This window comes from Myodes glareolus, chromosome 11 (assembly GCF_982192425.1).
Source record: "Myodes glareolus chromosome 11, mMyoGla1.1, whole genome shotgun sequence".
NCBI classification, from domain to species: domain Eukaryota; kingdom Metazoa; phylum Chordata; class Mammalia; order Rodentia; family Cricetidae; genus Myodes; species Myodes glareolus.
Window position 1 is genome coordinate 89,296,852 of NC_142036.1, and position 8,090 is coordinate 89,304,941.

The window sequence follows — 8,090 nt, forward strand, 5'->3', positions numbered from 1 at the left end:
CAAATTAAAGAGGAATGGAAGACAAAAGTCTGTACATGGAGCGTTGTGTGATCGTATACACTTGTAATCTCAATAGGTAAAAACCAGAGGGTTACGAGTTTAAGGCCAGCTTGGGCTAAATAGTAAGACCCTGTTGCAAAAAAAGCCAAAACCAAGCTGAGCATGGTGGTGCATGCTCTAACCCCAGAACTTGGGAGGTAAAGTTGGGAGGATGAGAAGTTCAATGTCATCTTCATCATAAAGCGAGTTGGTGGCTTGCCTGAGCTACTGGAAGTAAACAAATAAGAAGGTTCACAAGTCACACTTTAGTTGGGGTTTTCATTGGTCACTTCATATCACTGTGACCAAATACCTGACAGACAGTTGAAGTGAAGATGTGATCATTTTAGACGCGGTTTTTTTAAAGGGATTTTATTCATCACAGAGGAGTCATGACAACAGAACAGTACAATGCAAGGTGACAGGAGCATTTGGCCAAGGCCACGCATGACAGCTATACCAGGAAGCAATGAAAAAAGGCCAGACCAAAGGCAGTATAAAATTCCAAAGCTAGCCCCTAAATATCTCTTTCTATCAGTCAGGTTCTGTCTTCTAAAAGTTCCACAGCTTCCAAACAAACCAGAAACTCAGGGTTGAGCATTCAAAACATGGGCCTCGGGGAGGTACTGCAGATGCAAACCATAAAGGAATTCTGTCCCTCTTCCGGTCTTCCACCAGCATATTTAGATGTTGGCCTGCCCCTGGGTTATATTTAATATTAGAGCCTTGGAAAGCTCCTCTGGAAAGTTCGGGCTGCGCTAGCGCTCCATTTACAAAGATTCAATAATAGATAACATGGTTATTGTGCATCGTTTTAATCCAATGAAAGCTTGTTGCATTGAGAGGCCTATTCTTATTTCTGGGCTGATAGAATCCTACTTCCCCCAAGATACTGACTTTTTTTTTTTTTTTTGTCTTTAAAGGAAATTCCATTCCAGCATGGTGATCGCTGAACACCCTCTGAAGTGCAGTGGTGGTTAGAACGGTGACTCAGATGCAGCCCCCAGGGGCTGAGACACTAATGAGATGAAGCACAAATAACTTGGATGCAAGCAGCGAGCATAGCATCCATCAGCTTCTGCAGTTAGTTGATGATTTATTTCCCAAAGCCTGCCTTCCCTTTTTAGCAGTCCCTGTGACTCCTAAGAATTCAAATAAAATGCAAATATTAAAACCATCACACGTGAAGTCATCCTCTGCCAGTATCATTTCCTCCAATTCAGTGAAAAATATCCGGACCCAATAATGCTCCAGTATTCAAATCTGTTTCCAGGGGTGGGGATCCCCCTGACAGACAGAGAGAGCAAATGCAAAACTAGAATAAAGAGGAAACTTTAAAAAAAGAGCCAAAGACTGATGACCCAAACTCTCTTCCTTTATGACCTCCTCTCCCTCCCTCCCTTATTTCGAAAAGTTCACACTAGAGGCTTCCCCAACCACCCCAAATCTATAGCTCTCCTTTCCTCAGTCCACCTGTGCTTCCATCTGCTCACACAGATCTCACATGAAGAACTGCAAACAGCAATAGCCAATATCCTAGTACTGACAATGCCCTGGAATGTGTGGGACCTGGGAGCCAAGGCTCCTTCTGAGTCTAGAGGAGAACCAGCCTATAGAAAGTCTTAGGTGAATGGCCGCAGTGTGTTCTGGTCATGGCAGGTAGGTACAGTCCGGCCTATAGAAAGTCTTAGGTGAATGGCTGCAGTGTGCTCTGGTCGAGGCAGGTAGGTACAGCCTTGCTTCCCTCTAACCAAATCTTTCTTTCCTTCTTACTTTGAAGAGCTTTGTTCCCAAATCTTGAACCTGCTACGATCTTTCCCAGCACAAGCTCCATCCTGCCGCTCCAATCTTTTAAACGTCACCCTCCTCTGTCTCTCCTGTTTCAGTGATAATGTTCATCAGCATTTACACTCACTTATTTCAGTTCCTCGACACAGTATCATTCATTAGAGCTGGTCATGTATCTTAGCAACAATGCCTAACACAATATACATAGGCTTCTTTAAAGGTTCAAAAAAAAAAATGCTCTGGCAGGCTTTGTAGTTTTGATTAAGTTCTGTTTGATTGTCCATTATTTAATTTCTGGGGTTAAATGAAATGGAAAACTCCTCAGCCGTCGCCACAGGGCTCTGTTTGTCGTGTCTATATTTATACTGGAGTTTTTCCTTCCCTCCCTTCCCCACAGGGAGACCCCATCCACCAAACAGCCCAGCTTGGGGATAGTCGATAGTCGTATGAGTAGCCAGGGTTGTCCTGCCAACCAAGGCTGAACCTCTGAACTAGAAGAGGAAGTTCTCTTTGAGGGGTTTTAGAAGATGCTCTCAAGTAAGGACCCTCTTTCTCATGATCTGTGCTTGGATCTAATGGGAATGACTTCAGCTATTTCAACTAAAAACCATTCATTCTGAAGCAATTTAACTGACGCTTTCTCAAGCCGAAGACGTGACCTTCTCAAGGACACATCCTCTGTACCCACAATTCCCTACAGCCTTTGCTCGTATTTTGAACCTTTACATTCTCACACTTACTTTGCTTTTTAAAGCAAAAGGACAAGTTAATCATTTTACTTCTACCGATTCTGTCTGTTATCAATACAAATATGTCCAGAGCTTAGGACTTGAGCCTTCGCGCCACGTGGCACGGACCTTTGGCAATGCATTTGCCTGTACCTGCCACGGAGCCAATGCTTGGTCGGTCCTTAGCGTCCTTAAGTGCTGCTATTCGCCAAATCTTTTAATGAATCTGCTATTCATGCAAACCTTTGTTTTATTAATAAAAGCAGCAAACATATATGTGATTTTGTCAATACTGCACTCTTATCTGGGGGCATGATATTAATTATCAATAAATTACAACGTTCTTTTGTTTGAATTTATTGTTTTAATGGATTCTCCTTTTGTAGGTGCCTTTTAAATGTTATTTCCTCTCTGTCTGGTCAGTTCAGTGAGGATTCTCTTTAAGGGCAGTGCAGCCCCTTTTGCCAGGCCTGTGCAGAGCTAATGCATTTCAGTGCATTTGCAGGAGTTAACCCCCAGGGGGCAGAGCTAACAAACGAGACGCGGCTGCAGGTTGCAGCAGCGCAAGTCCACACGTGAGAGCAACCTCTTCCCATTTGGTAGAGTCTGGCTTTTCCTCAGCTACTCCTCGCCTGGGGATTTAAGAAAGCTCTGGATGCTGTAAGCCGGCTGGAGAACCTTTTGTACGTGGCCAGAAAGTATCCCCAGCTTGGCAATTTTGACACCTTTTTAAAGTCTTTCCCAATCCCATAGCGTATGTTCTAGCTTAGACTAAATACTTAGTCCGATATTCACAATGCCAACAAACATCTCTACAGAACTAATTTATTCACTTTTTTTCTTTTGTTTTGTTAAAAATTGAGCAAAATCTCTTCAGAAGACCATTATTACAGAAGTATCTGACCACAGTCTTAAATTATAGTGAAGACCGCATAATAAATAATAATAACAAGACATAATTATTGTTTTATGGAATGGGTTGGGGAATGACTTTGTAGGTAAAGGGCTTGCTGTGGAAGCATGAAGACTGGGTTCAGGCCATGAAGAAATGCAAGGTGCAGAAGCAAATGCCTGTAGTCCCACCACCGTGGGAGGCAGAGACGGGTGAGTCCCAGGGCTTTAGGAGCCTGTCTCAGAAAGTAAGGTGACTTCCCGTAGTGCACCAGACAGTGGTGGCACACTCCTTTAATCTCAGCACTCAGGAAACAGAGACAGACAGATCTCTGTGAGTTCGAGGTCAGCCTGGTCTACAGAGTGAGTTTCGGGACAGCCAAGACTACACAGAAAAACCCTGTCTTGAAAAAAGAAAAAAAATGCAGAGTGATAGAGGTTAAGCTCTGGCCTCCACATGTATCACATAGGCAGTTTACTCCCGTTCCTGTGTGTGTGCGCACACACACACACACACGCACACACACACATGCTTATGGTATTAAATTAATATCTTCTCAAACATTCTATTAAGATATTTCTGTTGCAATTCCTCTGTCAACCTAAACATTACCCACCTTGCATATCCTTCACCTTACCCTTTCCACAGACTGTTCAATGACATCACTTCCTGATTTTCGTCTTCTTCCTAAATGTTATTGCCATTGGATTCTTTGAGATAGCAAACAATATTTGATATCATTCTCAGTCTACCCAGAGAAAGTCTCTACCCTCCATTGTTGGAGGCGTGGAGGTCTTTGTGGTCACATGAAAGCACTGGGGGAGCCTGGAATGCTAAACACACAGGCTGTCTCTTCAAACGAAGGACGTATAAACTGTTTTCCACCCAGGAGGCTGGGAGTAGACATGACTAATATCTGGGGACCTTGGTGCTATCTGTGTGTCCAGACCACACTGAATCCTTCCCCAGACCTTTAATGCGAGCTAGTTTTTCTAAGTCAACCTATAGAATCCATCTCTATGCAAGTGTAGTCACCTATAGAAATCATCTCTATGGAGGTATCACACGTAGTCAACCTATAGAACCCATCTCTATGCAGGTGTCACATGTAGTCACCTATAGAAATCATCTCTATGGAGGTATCACACGTAGTCAACCTATAGAACCCATCTCTATGCAGGTGTCACATGTAGTCACCTATAGAAATCATCTCTATGGAGATGTCACATGTAGACAACCTATAGAACCCATCTCTATGGAGGTGTCACATGTAGTCACCTATAGAAATTGTCTCTATGCAGGTGTCACATGTAGTCAACCTAGAGAACCCATCTCTATGCAGGTGTCACATGTAGTCACCTATAGAAATCATCTCTATGGAGGTGTCTTATGTAGTCACCTATAGAACCCATCCCTATGGAGGTGTCACATGTAGTCAACCTATAGAACCCATCTCTATGGAGGTGTCACATGAACTTTACAAAGAATCTTTATGTAATCACACCCGACCTTTATTTAGCTTACTTTGGGCTTTATTGTACATGCAGGATCGCATTAATTATCACCAGGAAAGTTTTCAGCAAACGGTGCTGTGCTGAGCCATCAGTGGCTACCGAGTACTGCTGAGTCAAACCAAATTGCCTGCTTGCCTCCCTCGGGTCTCTACTCTGCCAGCCATAGTGGTCACAGAGATCCCGCTGCACTCTTGTCTTGTCTTACGCAGAGTTTCTATCTCTGTGAAGAGACACCATGAGCATGGCAAGTCTATAAAAGGAAAACATTTAACTGGGGCAGCTTACATGTTCAGAGGTTTAGTCCATTATCATCATGGTGGGGCATAGAGGTGTGCAGAGGTGTGCAGGCAGACACGGTGCTGGAGAAAGAGCTGAGAATTCTGTATCTTGATCTTCAGGCAACAGGAAGTAAACTGATTTGAGCTTCTGAGACCTCAAAGCCCACCTTCACAGTGCCACGCTTCCTCCAGCAAGGCCACACCTCCCAACAGTGCCACAAGGAATAGACAAGCACTCAAACGTTTGTATTCATATCACCACATCTTCTCTCTGCACAACAAGAGACTTCAGTCTTCCAAGAATAGAGCTTTTTTGAAGTCCTCCGGGACAGAACTGCTCTGTATTTTGAAGGACTGGTAGGGGAAGGCCGAATTCTCCTGTTTCTACTTCCGAGCCATTAGCTAACCCTCCCGTGAGACCCTCACAACACTCTCACCTCTGACCTCACTACACACCCACTTGGATCACTGTGCCCCGGACTCCACAGGACTTTAATCTCTGTGCCTCATCCACCTTTGTCATAGTGCCTTGACCTCTCCTGACCACAAGCTAAGCTGAATTAATTACTTCCCTGAATTACTCCTGAAATCCTAGACGCCAGTACTCACCCCCACATCCTATCCCTTCAGATGCCAATACAAGTTTTACCCAATCTGACTGCTACCTCCAGCTGGATCCCACCTGCTCCCCACAACTGGTTCGTGTTCCTTTGCTGTTCTTTTCCGTCCTAGCCTCTGAGCTCAATCAACTCAGTCCTTTGCCTCTTAACTGCTTTTTTTACCCAATTCCTCACCCATTCAGGCCCCTTTTCCTTCTCTCCCCTCTTTCTCCTCTGTCTTTATATCACATTATCTTCCTGGGTGACGTCATCTACTCCCACAGTTGTAACTGCTACTTACAAGCTGATGCTGTCTAAATGTGTATCCTAGCCAGAGCTTCTCTGTAAGTCCCAGAGCCACATAACTGAGTGTCTATTGGGCATTCCGAAACTTCAAACTCAGCTTGTCAAAACTGAGTGACTCACCAGTTCCCCTCCCTGGGAGTGGGAAATGTGATCTTCCTCCAGTATCCCCCTATGAATGGCACGTCATCTCCATGTTTGTAAGGAAAACCGAGAGTCCTTCCTCTTCTCCTTCCTTTAGAGTCACCTGTGCTATTTCAGCCACCCCATTTGGCCAGTTGTTCTCATTCCCAACTATCTGAGGGATGTACCTATTTTATGAGCCTCATTAATGATCAGAGTTTTTTGGTTGTAAACAGGAACTAGCTCTCAATGATTTGGATGTGTGTGTATGTTCAAAAGCACGCAGTGGCTTGCAGAGGTAGGAGACTAAGGTGTACAATGGACTGATTCAGCTCTAAGTGATTTATGACACTGTACACCTCATAACTAACCTGTCTTAATACCTCCCATGTCACCTTGTCACCTCGGCCATTCAATCTAAATACAATAGCCAGTAATCCCTTTTTATAAGTCTCTTTTTATCTCTGTCCTTCTTAAATTTCTTCAATGGCTAATCAGGCCTTTCAAAATAAAACCCTTAAATCTTCAATATTCAGGAACTGGTATCTACTGGCCCAATCCCCACCCATTCATCTTCTCTCCTTCTACCTTACACTTGATAATTGCTGGGTCTAGTAAATTACAATCGGTCTTCAGATATACAACCCCCACCCCCATGTTTTCGTGTTTGCACCAATAAGAGCAGTAAAATACAGCCAAGATAGTTTAAATGAAGAACTACATTCAAAAGCATGGGAAATATTGAGTGAGAGGGAAAAAGCAAGAGAAGACACAGCTCCCCCAGGCCAGCAGTCATGGGAAGGGATTGCTTCCAGAAGCTGAAGAGACAACTGGAAAAGTCCTGACAACAGAAGGTTTGCCTAGAAAAGAAAGCCTATCATTAGCAACTGCTATTGGGACACAATGCAGCTACTCCAGAAAACCAGGCTGCCCAATGATATCCTGAATGCCTATCTACTTTGTCTAATGTTCTGACATGCGATTTCTCACACTATTTAGCAGTTGGTTCACTGGTGTGACTTCTACACAATCAGAGACTTTCCCTATCTGAACTTCCCAACGCACACACACCATAGGATCTGGCACAGAGAGTACTCAAGAGATGGTTACTGAATTGATTTTTAAAAGAATTTTAAATTACTTTTTTTGTTTTTCTAGATAGACGCTGAGGTCAATAGGTTCATAGGCAACATGAGAAAATTGGAGCATTCCAGGTAGGGTTGGAGAGAGAGTTGTAAATTTTAGTTTATTTTTATATGTGTGTGCCTGAGTGTGTGTTTGTGCATCATATGCAGGAGCCCGTGGAGGTCACAAGGGAGTGTTAGATGTCCTGCAACTAGAGTTTCCAGTGGTTGTGAGCTGCCACGTGGCTGTTGAGAACCTAATACAAGCTCCTCTGTGAAAGCTGATATCTCTTAGACCTATACAATTTGACAGGAATCTAATTATCTTTCAAAATACACAATTTAGAGGCCTGGAGATATGCCTAAGTGGTTATGAGTGCTTGCTGCTCTCCCAAAGGACTGAGTTCAGATCCCCACAGTCAGGAATAGAGGCTCATGACCACTTACAACTTCAGCTCCAGGGGATCCAACACCCTCTTCTGGTCTCCTCGGGTCCCACACTCACATGGCACACAAACACATAAACACAGATAAAAGTAAATCTTCAAAATACATGGTTTAGGCGTTTAAGTAAGGGTATGCACATCCATCAACACCTGACTACCCCTGAAACACAGACAAGGCTTAACTTGTGAGTCTCAGAGTCAAAGACTCACTGGCTCTTTGGATCAAAATGGATTCATCAAGATACACTGCACTAGG